Source organism: Microtus pennsylvanicus, chromosome 3 (genome assembly GCF_037038515.1).
Source record: "Microtus pennsylvanicus isolate mMicPen1 chromosome 3, mMicPen1.hap1, whole genome shotgun sequence".
NCBI classification, from domain to species: domain Eukaryota; kingdom Metazoa; phylum Chordata; class Mammalia; order Rodentia; family Cricetidae; genus Microtus; species Microtus pennsylvanicus.
The window spans coordinates 22,436,861-22,457,909 of NC_134581.1; the positions used below are offsets into that span (position 1 = coordinate 22,436,861).

Genomic DNA, 21,049 nt, shown 5'->3' on the forward strand with positions numbered 1-21,049 from the left:
CAATCCCTCAAATGTAGCCACTTACAACGCTTCTCTCCACATGTCTTCAGAAACGAACCGCACTGCGTCCAGGAAAGGGACTGTCCTTGAAGTCCACAGAACAGACTGTGGGCTCCCATTCGACAGCAATTTTTGTAGAACTTAGATCTCAGCTTTGCCAGGAAATTGAGACAGTCACTTTGCTCATAAAGTAAGGCAACGCCTCCCCTACCTAGCCCTTGAGGTAGTGTTGGGGACTGAGTGAAAGGGATGAAAATTGAGCAAGATGAGAAAAATGAGAGAGTGTTGCATGCTAGGTATCCTATTACCCATCAGCGCTGTAAATCTCTGTTTACACTTTATTGGGTTTAGAGGGGATTTCTTTACATGCAGGAATGAGGAAATCAACACAACAACATTTTGCTTCATACTTTAATAACAGCATGGGAAGAGCCAATTCAGCGGCTTATTGCAGACCTTAGTCATCCCAAGCAATAAACTGCAGTCCTCTCAACGAGGCGACATCTCCCTCCTCCGTGTTTTCTGGATCTATTAATTAGACCATGGCTGTTGTTTCCAGCCAGTGCTTTGAAGACAGTACTGTTTGGGAAGCGTATGCAGGGCTATTCCTCCCAGATGCAGTTGTAAACAAAAACAAACCGGAGGATTCTTCTTCTTCCTTCCACTTTTCTTTCTTCTGTTCATTCCTCCCTCCCTTCTGGGTATATGTATCTATTTATTCTCTATATCCCAGAGGAGTTAGAGTGAAGTAAGGGTGACTTTTGCTTCAAGTAAAATAATCTTAGCAGACCACAAAAAAAAAAAAAGAAAAGAGAACCCTCAGACACCAACAAAATATTTTTAAATGGCTGCAAAATCTCATGATGAACAAAATATCAACAGTCCACCTAATAGTGATGTCATGCAGAAACATATTAAAGATCAAAGCAAAAGGAAAAGTTGGCAATCTTACTCCTGCCTGTATTTAAAATGGCGGTGTTTTGTTCACCATGGACTTTTGGGTTCACTTTGTATATCATAAGTAGCATCTTTTTTCTTTCTTATCATCTGATATTATAGCTTGCTGTGGTATTGGCGGTGCCTTGAACTTGGTTAAATGCTCTGCGTGGGGTATGAGCCAAGCATGGCTCCCAGGAGCAAACCATCAACTTGACACTGAAGAAAGAAACTGAAGACACTAGAAGATGGAAACACCTCCCGTGATTATGGATTGATGGAATTAATAGTGTGAAAATGGTTATATTGTGGAAATTAATCTATAGAATCGATGTAATCACTATCAAATTTCCAATAGCATTCTTCATAGGCGTAGTAGAAAGGCGGCCCAAAAATCCCCATGGAAGTACAAAAGATCCCAAATAGCCAAAATACTCTTAAGAAGAAAGATGATAGAAGAATGAAAAAAAATCTGATTATACTTCTAATTATACTACCAGGATATAGTAACTATACTACAGAAGCATAATAACAAAAACTGTATGGTGCTGGCCCAAATGCACATGAAGGCCAATGGAATAGAATAGGAGCTGAAAAGAGGCCCTAATAGTTGAAAGCACCTACTGCTCTTGCAGAGGACACAAGTTCAGCTCCCAGCACTCACATCCAACAGCTCACAAGTGCCTGGAACTCCAGCTACAGGGGACCTGATGCCTTCCTGCCCCATCGGTCACCTACCGATGCATTCAGGTGCACATGACCCACATGTACACACAGAGAGAAAACAAATAATTGGAAAATAAATCTTTAAAAAAACCAAAAATAAACTCACACAACTACAATCACCTAATTTTGACTCCCTGTCTCTCTCTCCTTCTTTTTTTTAGACAAGGTCTCCTGTAGTTCTTGATGTCAAACTTGTAGCCAATAATGACCTTGAATTTTTCATCTCTCTACTCCCAAGTGTTGAGATTATAGACTTGCACTACCATACCTGGCTTTTATGGGTGCTGGGAATAGAACCCAGGACTTCACACATGCCAGACAAAAACACTACCAACTGAGCTCCAAACCTAACACTTTGTTCATCCTTTAGGTTATTTTGAGTCACAGTCTTGGTCTATCAAGGCATAATCCCCCAAAGCACTTTCACAATTTTACATCTTCATTTAGTGGGAAATCTGCCCTTCATCATCTCAGGCTTGGAGTCCTTCACAAGAAAGGGAGTGTAAGCCTCTGCTCTCTGTTCCCCCTTAGGGTCTTCCCTTTCCACTCATTACCTGCTGTTTTGATAACTATCAAAAAGTGAGGGGTTAGCAGGGAAAGGGCAAAGGGAGAGTCCAGTTCTTACCAGGCTTGGCGACATCATTTTCCTTTGCCAAGAAGATGATTGACAGAGAACCTTCATTTGTGGACACTGATGGCTCATCAGAGCTTCCCTGGGAAGATGTTTGTCCCCATGGGATGGTGAGTTTGTGGCTGTTTATTATATAATAAAATATACTTTTATAAGCTGTATGTACTCTAAAATCTCCAGTTTGTTTTATTTTACACAAGGTCTCATGTAGCCCAGGCTGGCCTTGAACTAGTTCTATAGCCAAGAATTGTGAACATCCTGCTTCCATCTCCTGAGTGCTGGGATATAGGCAGGTGCCACTATGCCAGGTTTTTGTGGTGTTTGTGTAACTGAGCTTCAAACCTAGCCCTCTTCTAAACTTTTTAACTTGAGAAACAACTGTAAGAGAAAACAAGGTTGAAGAATCTTTGTTGCACGTAAACAAATCCACACACACTGTCTCATTTTCTCCCTGTGTCTTTTTTACAACCAACCATTTCTGCTTTGCCCATCATGTTTTAAATCTCCATATATCAATAAAGATAAAAGTTTATCTGGATTGAGATCAGCTTCCTTGCCCTGTCACATGCTGTTTTATTTCTTACTCTTTCTGAATAAGCAGAGCAATAGCTCCGCCAGCTTCTAATTTCTGTGAGCACAAATGACCCTGGCCAGAGTCCAGTCCACTCCTAGCCCCGAGAGACCTCGTTGAAAGAACTAGACCATCTCTGCGCTTGACCTCCAGGAGAGAAATCAACAAGAGTCCCACAGCGAGAGAGGCATTGTGAGAACAGCAGTGGCTCTCAAGGCAGAAAGCGGGTCTTGTTCTCACCACTGTTCTGCTGCACCGCCCGTCTCTGAGCTTGGCAACGGAGGGACAGAACACCCAACATTGTTTCCATGCTAATAAAATAATCACCTTCACTGTTTAGTTTCACGGTGCCAAAGACACATGCCTTGTAATTTTGAACATTCTTTTTTTCACAACACAGTTTTCGCTACTCAGCATTATGGGTAGAATTTATATGTGTGCCTCTGTTTTGGTAGAGATAGAAGACAAATTGCATTTTCATACAGTCAGATTCGGGATGCCTGAGGGAGACACTTTCCCAACATGAAAGACTTCAGGATCCTAAGGAGGACAGAACAATTAGTGAGAGATGATAGTCTTGTGACCACTGAGAAAAGCAGCTTAAGGGAGGAATGATTCATTGTCGTCACATGGTTCAGTTCAAGGTTGGGTAGCTCCATTGCTTTAAGCCTGAGGTGAAACAAATTATCTCAGCAGTAGAGAGGCAAAAGTGTGGCAAAGGCAACTCACCTCATGACTCTGAGAAACAGAGAGAGGGAGATGGAGCTAGGGCAAGAAAGACTCTTAAATACACAGCTTCGTAACCTACTGTCCCCTAACGAAGCCCCACCACCTCTTGACAGTCCATGGGGGAAGATAGCACCATGTGCTGGTATCCAGAGTGCTACCTTTTGGAGATCACGACTTCAACACATAAGCCTTTGGAACAGTGGTCCTCAACCTTCCTTCATGCTGCAACCCTTTAATACAGTTTCTCGTGTTGCAGTGACACCCCAACCATAAAATTATTTTCATTGCTATTTGATAACTATAATTTTGCTACTATTATTAATTGTAATGCAAATATCTGTTTTTTCCAGTGGTGCTAGATGAACCCTCTAAAGAGGTTCTGACCCACAGGTTGAGAGCCACTGCTTTGAAGGGATCTGTGTTGTTGTTGTTGTTGTTGTTGTTGTTGTTGTTGTTTTTCCAAGACAGGATTTCTCTGTGTAACAGCCCTGGCTGTCCTGGAACTCTCTTCGTAGACTAGGCTGGCCTTAAATTCCACCTGCCTTCCAAGTGCTGGGATTAAAGGTGTGCACCACCACCAGGTAGCTTGAAGGGACCTTTTTAATCTAAACCACAGCACAACAAAACACAAGGGGAAAAAGGCAATTGCAAAGTCAAGGACAGACTTCATATTGCGCATATAACTTAAATTTTAAAGATGGTTAATCTCTGTTTGTTGTGTATGGGTGCTTTGTTTTCATGCGTGCTTGTGCACCACATGCACGAAGCGCTCATAGAAACCAGAAGATGGTGTCTGATCCCCTGGGACTGTTACAGCAGGTTGTGAGCTGTCTTGTCTGTGTGTGCTGGGAATTGAATGCGGGTTCTCCGGAAGAGCGGCTTAACTACTGAGCCATCTCTTCAGGCTCAACTCAACTTTTTAAAATATGGATCCTAATAGGACTTTTAAAACCAATCTCCATGTAGTTCAAGCACTAAATTAGTCACCGTTCTTGTTTCCTTCTGTGAAACACACTAACTGGTGCCCAGGACACTCGGGGTCATGTTTATAGGTCATAGCTCCTTCTCTAGTTGGTATTTTCTGTGGCCTCCAGTTGAGTATAACACATAGCAAGAATCAGTTTGTCTGAGACAAAACCTTCAGGTAGTAGGTGAGTTTGTTACGGCAGCTACCTGATTTAATCAAATATGTCATTGCCCATGAAATATGAGTATGGAAAATAGTTAAGGTTTCTAAGAAAATTAGGAAGAATGATTGGAAAGACTTGATAAAATCAAAGTGCTTTTTTTAAAAAAAAAAGTCTTAAACTAAAAGAGGAATGATAGAGAAACTGGTTCTGTTTTTCTATAGCACTGAAAAGTAACTATTGTTTACAACTATCTATGATATATCCCAAAATAACCAGGAGATGGTGAAAAGTTCAACACAGAAATGATTAATGGTTGAGGAGCTAGAAGGGCCTGTTACCCTGATTTGGTCGCAGCACATGGTGTACATTTATTAAATTATCATACTGTACCCCATTAAGATGAACAAATACCTCAATTTTTTAAAAAACCAAGTGAATAAAATTTAGAAGCTGGCAGTTAGTATACCTTAGTGGGAAAACATACTTGTTTAGCTTATGCGAGATTCCAGGTTATATCCCCAGAAACACATACATGAGGTGTGCTTGCATCCAAACACAAACACACACACACACACACACACACACACACACACACCAACTATGAAAGATTGCAAGGAGCAATGAAAATATATAATTAATCTACATTTATATGGCTTTGCAGGGGTTTAACGTTTCAGATCCATTTTGACATAACACAGACTGGAAATTGTGTAGCACACAGCATGAAAATGACTTAGGCAGCACAGATAGCTTGGAGTTCTAATTAACAGCCTCATACCCAGAGAAAGAGTATGGCAGGGAAATGAATGCATATTTATGATTTCCAATCCTCTAACTTACAATGTTAAACTGTGTATGAGGTTCTCCACTAGAGCTTCTCTATCGGCCAATCTGATGCAGGTGCTGAATAAGAGTGAAGGACTAACTCAAACCTAAAATTGAACATTTTCGTGTTGAGATTAAGAACAAGTTATGTTTTAATCATCTTGGCAATTTGCAGGTATTTTGTTTGACAGATGGGGTATCTCAAATGTTGAATTTAGACTTGTGATTTTGACTTGAATTATTTAAATAAATTTAATTGATGGTAGATTTGGGATTTAAATTTGAGCTATGTAAAAGTTGGATTGGTGCTGTTTATAAGCTGTGTTTGAATTTTCCAGAATTCAGAGGTACTGAATCTATAACTTTTGAGTTATTAGGTTTGTAAATAGAGTGCAAGTACCTAGGAATATTGGCTTATTAGATTTGTAAACGTGCTTGATGAGTACATGAAAAGATAAATTGCATTTTAGTTATAGTTTGAGATCTAAAAATTCCATTAAGTTAGTAAATGTTTAGAGAATTTTTCATACTCGTAAGCTAATAGTAAGTTCTATTAGAATGTTCTACTTATAAAAAGCAACAATTAAAAGTTAAGTTTAGAAGCCTAATAAAATATATTTTAAAGCTAGAGATCTTAAATAAAATTTGACATTGACATCAAATAGGCAAAAATGACTTTTTGTTTCTTTTCTTTCTTGTATAAAACCCTTATCTCATACATTGGAAAGCTCAAATGATGAAAGACTGCCTTGTCTCAAGTGAGGTTCTCATTCACAAAATACCTCCCCTAAGCCTTTAAAGAAAAACAAGCACTGTATTTAAAAAAAAAAATTATAGAGCCGGGTTGATGGTTCAGAGTAAAGGCATTTGCTGCTAAACCTGATGGCCTGAACTGGATCCCTAGAACCCTCATGTAGGACAACTCCTACAGGTTGTCCTCTGACCATCACATGTATGCCGTTGAACACACGTATGTGTGCATGCATGTACACACAGACACACACACAAATAGATGTAAAGCAAAAAAAAAATATGAGGCAGAAGCAGGCAGATCTCTGTGAGTTCAAGGCCAGCCTCATCTACAAGAGCTAGTTCCAGGACAGGCTCCAAAGCTACAGAGAAACCCTGTCTCGAAAAAAAAAATTATTTTTTGAGACAGAACCTCTCTACACACCCCTGGCTGTCCTGGAACTTGTTCTATAGACCAGACTTTGAACTCACAGAGATCCATCTGCCTCTGCCTCCCAAGTGCTGGGATTAAAGATGTGCTCCACTATGCCTGGCTAACAAAAAGTATGACTATTTATTTGTGGGTGTGTGCCTGTGTAAAATGTCCCTGTGCGTGTGCAGGTCCAGCGGGCACTGTGTGAAGGCAAGGGGACGACAACCTTGGGTGCTGGTCCTCGTTTTCCACCTCACTTAAGGCAGGTCATGACTAGTTTGCTACTACACTGTGTACTCCAGGATGGCTGACCTGCAAGCTTCTGGAACATTCTACTGTCTCTGCTTCCCATCTCACTTTGGGAATTATAGGATTATAAGTGAACAGCACCATATCTGGCTTTTCCCACATAAGCTTTAGGAATTAGACTCAAGTTTTAAGGCTTAATCAAAAAGCACTTTCCCCCACTGAGCTATCTCCCTGGCCCACAGACATCTTAAATATGCATTTGCCACATGACCACTGCTAAATACATACTCAGGAGAAAGGAAAGCAGGTGCCCGCACAAAGAGTGGACATGGATGTTCATAGAAACCTTATTTGTAAACTAATCAAGCACTTGAAGCAACCCAAATATCTATTGGCAGGGGATAAATAAATTCTAGTATAGCCATCTAGTAGAATATTATTCAGCAATAAAAACGTATGAAGGGCTGGTACACGGATCAAAACGGAATAGACGATCCTTGAAAACACGCTACAGATATGAAAGAAACTAGACACAAAACATCTATTATATTGCTGCACTTATATGAGACGTCAGGACTGTTTAACAATGCCCAAGGTAAACGAGAGATTGCTTACAGGTAGGAAGGGGCATGGGTAGCGATGAAAACCAAGTCAGTCAATAGGGAAATTTTTTCGGAGTGAAGAAATATCCTAGAAATAGTTTTGACTATGATGTTATAGTTCTGAATAAACCAAAACCATTACATTTTAAATGGGAAAATTATATGGTATGTGGATTATATTCAGTGAAGCCACTATGAAAAGCAGGCAAGGAAAGGAGGATGGAGGGAAATGAGGAGGGATGTTTTCGGCAAGGAAACAGCAGGTCTAGGAAGTTCTTGCACGTGTATATACCAACTGTACCCTGCTGCAATGCCTGGCTTCTTCACACTGTGCACTTCTGATTGACCCTAGAGCAGAGGGCATCCTCCAGTCTCAAAGGAGATAGAGAAGTGTAACCCAGCTTCCGTCTTGAGGGTTCACCCTAATCATAAGAAACATAGTCAACAGGAAAGGGAATTTAAGAGGAAAGATATGGGAATTAGAGGGAGCAGTTGGGGTGTTGCCGTTGGCCCAGGAAGAGAGATAAGACAGGCATGAACTGAAGCTGTAGTAAGAGAAGCAGTGAGAAAGGAAGAAATTTAGGAAACAATTTGAATAAAAACTGAGCAGAATGTGAAGACTTTGTTGCACAGTGGAGATGAAGGAGCAGAAGGAATTAAGAATTTCTGGCTTAAATACCGAACAGAAAGCAGTAAGAATAGAGCTACCATATGATCAGTAATCCCTCTGCTGGGTCCACATCCAAATGAAATGAAAGCAGTACGTTAGAGAAATATATGAACGCGGGTGTTTATTGTAGTGCTAGTCACAAAAGCCAAAGAACTATGCATTAGGAACAAACCTAAGTACCCACTGACAGATGAATGTATATATATATGGAATGATACTCTATCATAAAAAGACTGAAACATTGTTATTTTGAACAACATGGTTAGAACTTGAAAATAATATGTTAAATTAAATAAGCCAGGCACAGAAAGACAAACCCCACATGATCTCACCCATCTGTGGAATCTAACAAAGTTGATCTCTAGAAGTTGAAGAGTATAATAGTTATTACTAGAGGCCGAGGAGAACAGAGGGTAGGGAAGTACAGAGAGAGCTTTTTCCGTGGGTACAGGTTGAGAGGAGAAACAAATCCTGTTTTTGCAAGGCACAGTAGGGCAACTGTCGTTAATGAGAGTAGGCTACATATTTTAAGGATGCTAGTGAAAAGGATTTTGAATGATTTCACCATAAAGACATGAGAAAAATTAAGGATATAGATACATTTAGCCTGAATGTACTGCTATATGTATATTGGAAGCATGTATCAAAGCACTACATGTAGCTAGCTGTGATGGCACACACCAGGGATGCCAGTAATGGTTGTCCAGAGGTGGGAGCAGAACGAATGGGAGCTGCAGACAGCCTTCACTACATGGTGAGTGTGCCTCCCGGACTGTGTGAGTACCTGTTTGAAACGCCAAACCGAGCAACAAAACCCAGCTCTTCCAAATGTAATCTGTTGTTGTTGTTGTTTTGGGTTTTTTTTAATAAAAGTGTTCTGACTTAAGTCACGGAGTAGCTGATACCTTAGCCCAAAATGAGGAAGCAATTTACTGTACAGAAAATAATCTATAAAAGCTATATTTTCAGTTTGAATCTAGTGAACGCATTATGCACCTTGCAAACAAAAGTAAAAAACAAAGAGCAAGTAGCAGATAGATACCGTAATTCAACTAATAGTGTACAGCAGAATCTCCTGGGGAAACTGCCAAAGCCGTTGTTCTCTATTTTCCAGTTGAGAGATTTTCAGGCAGGGCGGAGAGCTCCTCCCAGTTCAGAGCTCCCAGCCTCTCAGTCCGCCACAGCCATTTCTATAGCTTGGAATGAATGATATCTTTATATTCAGCAGGCTTTTTCTTTTAGGGCCACCAATCAGCTCCCAAATCATGACACGAAGAATTTTTATTAGTTATGAATGCTTGGCAAGCTTAGGCTCATATCTGGTTAACTCTTTTATCTTAAATTAACCTGTTTCTCTTTTTTTTGGGGGGGGGGTGAATCCAAATCTTATTGCATTCTAATCATATTGCCTTCTAGAATTTCCCCTATAGGAATTTTATTTATTTATTTATTAAAGATTTCTGCCTCCTCCCCGCCACCGCCTCCCATTTCCCTTCCCCTCAAGTCCCCCTCCCTCATCAGCCCGAAGGCTTTGTGGGAGCCTAGGCAGTTTGGATGCTCACCTTACTAGACCTGGATGGAGGTGGGTGGTCCTTGGACTAACCTGTTTCTCTTTATCTACCTTTTGCCTCCGGCCGTTTTGTCTTTTCCTTCTGATTGTCTGACTTTCCTGCGCCCTCCAGTTTCTGACCAGCACTTGCCCTTGCCCGGTTTCTGGCCCTGAGCATGTCCCTCTGATTCTCCCTCATTCTGTTCTCTCCTCTTTTTTTCTCCTTGTTCGTCTCAAGCCTAGATTTCTCCCCCTTATTCTCACCGCCTGCCAGCTCTGCCTATTCCTCTTGTGCCTAGCTATTGAACATTCAGCTATTTATTAGATAAATCAGGTGATTTAGGCAGGCAAGGTGAAACAGCACCATATTTTTTTCATAAGTAAACAAATTCAGCAGAAACAAACTAACACACGTTTACACAGTTAAAGGAATAGTCCACAACATAAACAAGTTGACTACCGTTCTTTCGAGATCTGTGAAGAATTTTGCTGGGATTTTGATGAGCATTGCATTGAATCTGTAGATTGCTTTGGTAAGATTGCCACTTTTACTATGTTAATTCTACCTACCCAAGAGCACTTTCTGGTGTCTTCTTCAATTTCTTTCTTCAAAGATTTAAAGTTCTTGTCATAAAAGTCTTCCACTTGTTTGGTTAGAGTTATTACGAGACATTTTATGCTATTTGGGGTTATTGTGAAGGGTGATGTTTCTCTGATTTCTTTCTCAGCTCATTTAGCATTTGTGTACAGGAGAACTACTGAATCTTTTTAATTAATCTTGTATCCTGCTACATTACTGAAAATGTTTATGAGTTGTAGAAGTTCCCTGGTAGAATTTTTGGGGTCGCTTATGTAAACTGTCATATCATCAGCAAACAATGACACTTTGAGTTCTTCTTTTCTGTGTGTATCCCCTTGATCTCCTTTTGTTTTCTTAGTGCTCTAGCTAGGACCTCAAGTACTGTATTGAATAGACATGGAAAGAGTTGACAACCTTGTCTTGTTCCTGATTTCAGTGAGATCGCTGTGAGTTTCCATTTAGTTTGATGCTGACTGTTGCCTTTATTATGTTTAGGTATGTTCCCTGTATCTCCAAGACCTTTATCATGAAGAGATGTTGTATTTTGTCAAAAGCTTTTTATGAGATGATCATATAGTTTTTATTTTTCAGTTTGTTTATATGGTGGATTACTTTAACAGATTTTTTATGTTGAACCATCCCAGCATCTCTGGAATGAAGCAGACGTGATCATGGTGGATGATTTTTCTGATGTGTTCTTGGATTTGATTTGCCAGTATTTTATTGAGTATTTTTGCATCAATGTTCATGAGTGAGATTGGTATGTAATTCTCTTTCTTAGTAATGTCTTTATGTGGTTTGTATATCAGGGTAATTGTAGCCTCATAAAAAGAGTTTAGCAATGTTTCTTCTGTTTTTATTCTATGGAATAATTTGAGGAGTATTGGTATTAATTCTTCTTTGAAAATCTTGTACAATTCTGAGCTAAAACCATCTGATCCTAGGCTTGTATTTGGCACATAGATGTTCAGTATTGAGATTTCCTCTTCATGGATTTTTTTTCCTGTGACAAATAAGAAATGTACTTCTTTGTCTCTTTTGATTGATTTTAGTTTGAAGTCTATTTTGTTAGATATTAGGATAGCTACACCAGCTTGTTTCTTAGGTCCATTTGACTGGAATTTTTTTCCCAACCCTTTACTCTGAGGCAATGTCTGTCTTTGAGGTTGAGATGTATTTCTTGTATGCAACAGAAAGATGGATTCTGCTTAGTATCAAACTGTTAGCCTGTGTCTTTTTATAGGTGAGTTGAGTCCATTTATATTAATGACCAGTGATTGCTATCTCCTGTTAATTTAGTTTTCATTGTTGGTGATGTTAATTTGTGTGTTTTTCCCTTGTTTGAGATTTGCTGCTGTGAGATTGTCTGTGTTTTTGTTGATGTAGCCAACCTTCTTGGGTTGGAGTTTTCCTTCTAGAACTTTGTGTAGGAGGTTTGTGGCTAGATGTTGGTTAAATCTGGTTTTGTCGTGGAATATCTTGTTTTGTCCTTCTATGGTGATTGAAAGTTTTGCTGGCTATAGTAGTCTGGGATGGCATCCTTAGTCTATTAATGTCTGCATAATGCTTGACCATGACCTTCTGGCTTTCACTGTCTCCACTGAGAAGTCAGGTGTAATTCTGATAGATCTGCCTTTATGTGTTACTTGACCTTTTCTCTTTGCAGCTCTTAATATTCTTTCTTTATTCTGAATGTTTAGTGATTTAATTATTATATGGCGAGGGGACTTTTTTATCTAGTCTATTTGGTGTTCTGTATGCTTCTTACATCTTCATCAGCATATCTTTCTTTAGGATGGAAAAGTTTTCTTCTAAGATTTTATTAAATATATTCTCTGTGCTTTTGAGTTGAACTTCTCCTTCTTCTATACCTATTATTCTTAGGTTTGGTCTTTTCATGGTGTCCCATATTTCCTGGATATTTTGTGTTAAGCTTTAATTAAGATTTAATGTTTTCTTTGACTGATGACACTATTTCCTGTGTTGTATCTTCAGTGCTTAAGATTCTCTCTTCCATCTCTTGTATTCTGCTGTTTATGTTTGCATTTGTGGTTCCTGATCATTTTCTCATGATTTCTGTTTCTGTAATTCCCTCTGCTTGTGTTTTATTTATTGTCTCTATTTTAGTTTTCAAGTCTTGAATAGTTTATTTCATATTTTTGATTGCTTTTTCTTGGTTTTCTTTAAGGGATTTGCTGATGTCTTTCAATTTCTTGTTTGTCTTTTCCTCCATTTCTTTGAGGGAATTTCTCATTTCCTCTCTAAGAGTCTCAAACATTCTCCTAAAGTTATTTTTTAGGTCATTTTCTTCTGCTTCATCTATATTTGGTTGTTCAAGTTTTGCTGTTTTAGGGTCTCTAGATTTTACTGGTGTCGTGTTGCTCTTTGTGGTTTTGTGTGTGTTCTTACCTTATCTACTCATCTTTTCCTCTAATTGATGTGGTTGGGGCTGTCTGTGACTCTGGTGATTAATCTTCTAGATGCCAGTGGATCCAAGGCTCAGATGGTTGTTTTTCATGGTACAGTCAGTGCCACAGTTCTAATTATCCTGTTGGTCACTCCATGCTCCTGGAGATTGCTCAGCATTCTACTCCCCCTCCACTCCCGTGGAGTTGGCTATCTCAGGACTGCTCTGGTCTAGGTTGCCTGCTCAGACCTGTTTCTGTAAATGTGCCTAGTCTGGATCTTCCCCTGTGGAGATCCCTGGTTTGGGGTAGGTCCTGTAAAGGTCTCTGGCTCTGATCTTCTCCTTTGAAGTTCCCAGACTCTGGTGCACCCAGACCCACACAAGAACTGGCTCAGGCCTACTCCCTCTGAGGTCCCAGACTCATTCCCGGACCTGCAGAGGTTTCTGGTTTCTGCCTACTCCATTGGAGGTCCCAGACCAACACCCAGATCCACAGAGTTCCTGCCTCAGGCCTTGTTCCTTGAAGGTCCCAGACTCATGCCCAGACTTGCAGGGATCCTGGCTCAGGTCTACTCCCTTGAAGGTCCCAGATTCATGCCCAGACTCGCAATGGTCTCTGGCTCTGGCCCACTAGCTCAGCAGTTGCTCCCCTGTGTCTGCCCCTTTGGAGTTCACTGTCTCAGGTCTGCTTCAGCCTAAGTTGCTGACTCATTCCTGCTTCAGCAAATGTCCCTGGTCTGGATCTGCTCCTGCTCCCATGGAGTTCACCATCCCAGGCCCGCTCTGGCCCAGGTTGCTGGCTCAGTCCTGCTCCTGTGGAGTTCCCTGCCTCAGGCCTCTTCTGGCCTAGGTCACTCATGCAACACGTCTTTACCTTGTTAAATATTCCACAACACACGGCAGATAGAAAATATTTGGGAAAACAGTTTTTTTTGCTGAGTGTAGTGGGTTTGAATGAGAATGGCCTCCACACACAGACTCAAATATTTTCATGCTTGGTCTCCAGTTGATAAACGGTTTAGAGTTACTACCACTATGACAAGACACCATGACCAAAAGCAAGTTTGGGAAGAAAGGGCTTATTTGGTTTACACTTTCATATTACATAGTCCATCACTGAAGGAAGTCAGGACAGGAACTCAAATGGGGCAGGAAACAGGCAGTAGGAACTGATGCAGAGGCCATGGAGGAGTGCTGCTTCCTGGCTTGCTTCCCATGGTTTGCTCAACCTGCTTTCTTATAGAACTCACGACCATTAGCCCAGGGATGGCACCACCCACAATGATTGGGCCCTCCTCCATCAATCACTAATTATGAAAATGTCATACAGGTTTGCCTACAGCCATATCTTACGGAGGCATTTTCTTAATTGAAGTTCCCTCCTGTCAGATGACTTTTTCTTTTGTCAAGCTGACATAAAGATATCCAGCACACCAAGGCAACTCTTAATAAAGCATTTAATTGAGGGTTTGCCTTCAGATTTAGAGGGTTAATCCATGACCATCATAGCTGGAAGCAGACAGACATGGTACTGTAGCTGTAGTTTTACATCCTATCTGGAGGCAGGAGGGAGAGAGAGAGAGAGAACGAGAGACTGACTAGACCTGGTGGCATGGGCTTTTGAAACATCAAAGCCTACCCCCAGTGACACACCTCCTCCAACAATGCCACACACCTAATCCAACAAGGCCATACCTAGTCATTCTTTCCAAACAGTTCATCAACTGGAGACCAAGCATGAAAATATTTGAGTCTGTGTGTGGAGGCCATTCTCATTCAAACCCACTACACTCAGCAAAGAAGCTGTTTTCCCAAATATTTTCTATCTGCCGTGTGTTGTGGAATATTTAACTAGGTAAAGACGTGTTACATGAGCGACCTAGGCCAGAACAGGCCTTGGCCATGGTGTCTCTTCACAGCAATAGAAGAGTAACTAAGATACTGACTATAATCACACTTCCCCATTATCTATTTGCTAAATAATATAGTATAACAACTATTTATATAGTGACTACATTAAAATAGCTATTATAACTAACTAGGTATGATTTAAAGGATACCAAAGGATGTCCGCAGTTATAGGAAAGTATTATAACTGCTTATTCTTCTGCTTTTGTGAGTGGTGTACTCTCTTTGCCAAGAGAGAAGTTTTGTCTTGCTGAGACACTCCCAAAAAGACTGCTATGGCACTTATTAAATACGATTTGAACATGAATAAATTTTAGAGATGGATCTTGAAACAAAACCCCAGAAGATACCAAGTTTTTATACACGTGTAGGAGAAGGCCACTTGTTGGTTTCCAGCTGCTCTCTGCTTGTTCATCCTGGCAGCCCAGAACTAAAATAATCACACAGGAACTGTATTAATTAAATCACTGTTTGGCCCATTAGCTCTAGCTTCTTATTGGCTAACTCTTATATCTTAATTTAGCCCATCTCCATTAATCTGTGTATCGCCACATGGCAGTAGCTTACTAGCTAAAGTTCCAGCATCCATCTCTGGTGGAGGTTCCCTGGCTTCCCTTTCTCCACCCTCCTTCTCCCAACATTCAGTCCAGTTTTCCCTGCCCACCTAAGTTCTGCCCTATCAACAGGCCAAGGTAGTTTCTTTATTCATTAATGGTAATCTCAGCAAACATAGGGGACTCCCCCATCATACATGTATGATTTTCATCCTATTTTGAAAGCCATGACTATTATCTATTCTAACATATTTTTGTTCTCGTACCCCTCCCCTTAAGGACTCCTCTATCTAGACATGACCAGTGATTTATAGTTGTCTCACATATTATTAATCTTCTTTTCATTTTCTTTGAATGTTTCATTTTAGACAATTTCTAGTGATATGACTTGAAGTTCACAAATCTTTTTTGTTTAAGAATATTTAATTTTCCATTAGTCCAACTCAATTATTTTAAAGTAGGGTCTTACCATGTAGCTTAGACTGGCCTAGAGCTTACTATGTAGCCCAGAATGGCCTTGAACTCACAGTAATTGTCCGCCTCTGCCTCCTGATTGCTGGGATAGATAGCAGGGATTCATCACCATGCCCAACTTTTTCTTTTTGTGACCTTTTGCTATGTAGCCCATCCTAGCCTAGAACTCACAATACTCCAGTTTCTATCTGGGAGGCAATTAAAATTACAGGTGTGCACTGGTACATCCAGTGATGTCAGCATATTTTTATCTAAAACATTATAGTCTGCATCTATAAAAGTACATTTTGGGTCTTTGTTATGTGTCCTCTGACTCCAACTTTTTGAACATTTTAAATATAAAGCAATTGATTTCATGCCTTTGTCTGCTAATTCTGATATCTATGACAGTTTTGTATATGTTTTGATTTTCTCATTATAGATTATGTTTTCCTGTAACATCAAGCCTCTTGTTCTAGCAGTGCATGGAAAACAAAGGGGATAAAGGCATATGGTAAACATTCCAGTGATATTTTGTTTGTGTTTAAAAAAAATAAAACTTGCCTGAAAATCAGAGTACAGAGGCAAGCCACTACAGGCTAGAGAGTGGTAGGACTCATGCTTGATCTCAGCACTAGGGAGACAGAGGCAGAGGGATCTCTGTTAGTTCAAAGCTATCCTGGGCTACAGGAGAGTGAATCTGTCTAAAACAGAAACAGAACTCACACAAGGGTGATTCCAGCACTTGGGATCCTGCTCCTTTAATCCCAGCACTGGGGAGGTAGAGATAGGAGTGATATGGCTGGGCAGAGAGAGGAACATAAGGCAGGAGGAGAGAGGAGCTCAGGGCAGTCTAAGGTTTGATGGCGACAGATACAGTCTGGAGATACAGTCAGAGGATAGGATTGCCCCTTTGGTCTGAGCATTGGTAGAGGTAAGAGCTCTCCAGTGGCTGGCCACTTTGCTTCTCTGATCTTCAGCATTAACCCCTATATCTGACTGTGGGTTTTTATTATGAAGACCAATTAGAAATTCGTGTTACAAAACACCACATTACACAAATGTGGAACATGGAAAGCTCCACAAAGTACCCATCTCTTTAACAGCATGTAAAGTGCAAGGAGAAGAGCTGGGGGGATGGCAAAAAGATTAAGAGTGGATACTGCTCTTGTAAAGTACCTGAGTTTGGTCCCTAGGGCCCTCATTGGATGCTCACAACTGCCTGGAACTCCTCTTTAGGGGAATTTGATTCCCTCTTCTGGACTCTTTGGGCTCTTGCATCCACATGCCCATTCTCACAACCAGACATATACATCTACACATACTTTTCAAATAATTGAAATAAATCATAACATGCAAGGAATGAAAAAGATTTAAGAGACTAGCCAAATTCTGGGGCTGAGAATTTGGTCCCATGCAAGAGTGCTTGCTCAGCAAGCACAAGGCCCTAGGTTCAATACCCAGCACTGATAAGTCAGCACATAACTAAAAATTTTTTAATGTAGAGAAAGAGATAGCAAAGCCAAATGCACTGTGAGGACTTTGCTTGGGTCCTGCATTTTAAAATAACTCATAAGACATTCATGGAAAATTTGAATGCTATGTCATATACCGTAATAATTTTATAATATTCTTTTAAAATGGGTCTTATTACTTAATGATCATAGTGAAATATTTACAGGTCAAATAATACTCTGATTTTCTTCCAAATAACCCAGGAAAGCAAAGAGGAATGTAAAGATGGAAAAAATTAGCCGTGGAATAGTAATTGTTAATCTGAGTAGGAGGTGCACAATGTTTCTTGTTCTTTCTGCATCAGAATTTTTTATTTTATATATTTGCAAGAAAAATATTTAATATTTATCATTATTCCTCCTGGACATTTTTCATCATAAAATTGTTCAGATGTCTCATAAAATTGGAGGCCAGCCTGGGCTACCTGTGAATCTGTCTCAATAAATAGGAAAGTAGATAAATAAAACTCCCATTCCAGTAGATAAATAAAACTCCCATTCAATATAATGGAACCAGTTCCTCTGTCATGGGTAGCTCGGTAAATTGTCAACTCCCCACAAATTACTCATGTCAGTAAACATGAGAAAATGTTTACTGCTCTCTCTCTACCCCCAATGGAATTGTGTTCAAGACAATTGGTCTAATATCATAACAAATTACTCATTTGTTCTCAAATTTCTCCATTTCTTGACCATAAGCAAAAACTGTATATTCTTTCTTATCCAGACACCTTCCAAAGAGTCTGGGGCCCAGTAATTTGTAGGGAGTTGACAATTCACCGAGCTACCCATGACAGAGGAACTGGTTCCATTATATTGAACCAAATTTCCAGGCATGAATTGGGTCCTTTTCTGGAATGGGAGTTTTATTTATCTACTTTCCTATTTATTGAGACAGATTCACAGGTAGCCCAGGCTGGCCTCCAACGCGCTAGGAACCATGGCCAGCTTTGAACTCCTTCCTGTTCCTACGCCTCTGACCCAGAATCGCAGGCCTGTGCCTCTAGGCCCAGGAGGAACTGTGTCCTTCACATTCCACTAAGACCCTGTGGAAGCGAAAGGTGAATGCCCTGCCGGGAGTCCTAAGGTAGAAGCTGGGAGGGAGGTGTTGAAGTCCTTTTGTGAGTCACGGTGTACTTTCTGTCCTTACTATCAGGACTGTTCTGTGACCTTTGCCACCTCTGTGTCTTGCTCTGCCTTCCTCACAGGACTGCTCTGACTCAGAGGAGAGACATTCAGTGTGAAAGGCCTTTTCAAATGGGAAGGCATAAAGTTGGGTGTGTAATGAATGATTTGTATTCTTTTTCTTCCAAGGCACCACAGACCATATTTTAGCTACTGGAAAGACTAACCTGGTAAAATGGTTCAGGAAATAAAGCCTGTTTGGGGAAATTTTACATACATTTTTCTTTTAAAAATAAAAAATACTTCTTGTAATCAAGCTTACACACAGCTACAGAAGGTGAAACACTACACATGCTGTTCACCTGCACCATACATAAATGTATAATGGATGTATTCACGTGTATACATAAGACACTTACTGGTGCCATGCTAAGAGCCGTCAACAGAAACAAAGGGACAAGCCATGCACCCAGAGCCTGTCCTCACAGCTGTCCTGTTCTTGGCTCTTCCTACATCTGACTCTTCATCTCTCCCTGCATGTCACTCACACTGCTCGTTCTCCTGACTGACGGACTTGTTTTTGTTATCTATATTCTTCTATAATGATTGACTTTCCAATTCAGAATTGAACGTGCATTATTTTTGTCATTGAGCTGCGATACTCATGTAGACCAAGTTGGCTTCAAACTAGCAATATAGCAAAGGATGACTTTGAACTTCTGGTTCTCTTGCCTCCTCTACCTCTGTAGAGCTGGAATTACAGGCTTGTGTCAACTCTCTCAGTTTATGTGATTTTATGTGGTGGTAGGCACTATACAAACTGAGCTATGTCCCTAGTCCAGCCATCCATTTATTTCCCCGTTTTAGCAAAGGCGAACCTTGTTTATTATTTTAGCTAGGGTCAAAGGTTCAGGCAGCAAGACTGCAAATGTTTCGGAACAATCCCATTAAGTTGTGTATTTGTTTTATGTGGTTTTGTTTATTTTAGCATTTTTTAAATTCTATTTAACAATACGTTTAAAAAAATAAATACAAACTCTTTTTTCAAAACTCACACAGTTTGGGCTGAGCGAAAAAGAACGTGCAGGTGCGAGCCACCGCGAGGAGTGTAGACGGTAGTCTGGCTCACATAAACTCCCAGAAGGGTAGACAGTTAACGAAGAGGACAGTAAAAAGGGCAATAAAAACAATGATGGCCATCATAAAACGCATACTTTTAGCATGAAACTCCTTCGCCAAACAGGACGACTCGCCGTCTCCGTTATACAAAGCAGTGCACAGCGGCGGCTGCTGCCGCCGCGGCTCTCCAGGCGCCCCTCAGGGTCCCCTTTCTCAGGGGGACCAGGCGCGGCCAGGTGGGCGGGGCCGCCAGGTGGGCGGGGCCGGTGGGCGGGGCCGAGGCGCTGGCGGGTGGCTGGGCGGCTGGGCGGGGCGCACTCAGGCCTGGGCTCCTCACGCGCGGCGAAAGCGGCCCAGACCCCGCGCTGCGGGAAGCCGGGGCGGTGTGTGGCGCGTCGCTTGAGAGGCGAGGCAGCCGCGGAAGGAGGAGCGGCGGGCACTGAGGTAGGTGCACGGACACGGGGCGGTAGGCCAGCTCTCTGTCTGCGCCCCCGGCCCGCGGCGGGCTGGCGAGGCCGAGGGGCGGCGCGCGGAGGCCGGGGCGGGCGGGGCCGGGGGCGGGGACTGGCCTGGCCGCAGGGGCCGCGCGCGGTGCGGGGACTCCGGGTGGAGCGCAGGCTCGCCGGAGGACTCCCGGGACCGGCGGCGGAGGAGAGCGCTGGCCCGAGTGTCCCGCCGAGAAGGCCGGGGGACAGGGTGACCGGCGCCTCCCACCTCGCGGGACGCCCGGCCCGGGAACTCGTTAACAGGAAAGCTTGGCAAGGCAGCTAATGCCAAGGTTCTGGAAGAACTGAGAGTCACGTCGTTCGGCGCTGAGGCTTTATTTTCCTTCCCCGCCCCCTGCCCGACCTCGGCCAGACTTGGCCAAAGAAGGATGTGTCACCCGTTCGGGGCTGCGGGCGGGATCTCAGCCACTCGGGGAACAGGGGCACCTGAAACAAAGGTAGAGGGCGGCCGAGTGGCTGAGCTGCGAGGGCCTCGGCGGCTCCCACGGTCGCGCCGGCCCGGCCGCCGCCTTGGAGAGGCGTTCTCCTTGGGGACCGCTCGATGGAAACCAGCTGGCCGGGCTTGGAGTTGATGTTGCCTCGGAACTGTGTAGTGCTCACATTATTTCCATTCCTCCCACTCTGATAAAGCCTAAAGAAATTTTATCCTTCTCGATGCTCTGCAAATGAGGAGGGGTGGTGGTGGGGGAGACGGATTACTGTTTGTAAATTATAAGACATTTTCTTTGTAGAAAATAGTTTGGAAACACAGAATAAACGCGTTAACACGCTAGCGAAGGGAATGCTTTGTAGTGCCTTTCAAAATCTAAGAAGAGTTCTTCCTCGGATCTTCATTTATGTACAAAACGTCCCCCGCCTCTTTGGTGCCAGGCATTTTTCTTTGTTCTTCTTTAGTGTCTGGCCTCAGTTTCTTGTAAACAGAGCATCAAGTCCAGGGACCCTAAAAATTGCCATACTAGGTCAGAGCATGGGCGTCCAGCTAAGCAGGCAGCAGACTCGTGGTGTAGTAAAACACAGGGCTTTTTCCTTGGCATCGTTAAAAATTATCTCAATTTCCTTCACTGGTCTCCATTGCTGAAAGCTTTTTTTTTAATAAAAAAAAT

At 41.9% G+C, this 21,049-nt stretch overlaps 1 protein-coding gene across 1 annotated transcript in view; it reads left to right on the forward strand.

The window, feature by feature from the left end:
* Positions 1-19,754: 19,754 nt before the first annotated feature.
* Ppp2r3a (protein phosphatase 2 regulatory subunit B''alpha) overlaps positions 19,755-21,049 on the forward strand; it is a 139,133-nt gene continuing 137,838 nt past the window's right edge. Inside the window, exon 1 of the mRNA XM_075964865.1 lies at positions 19,755-19,884. The gene's annotated coding sequence lies outside the window, so the exon portion shown is untranslated. The remainder of the gene's footprint in view (positions 19,885-21,049) is intronic.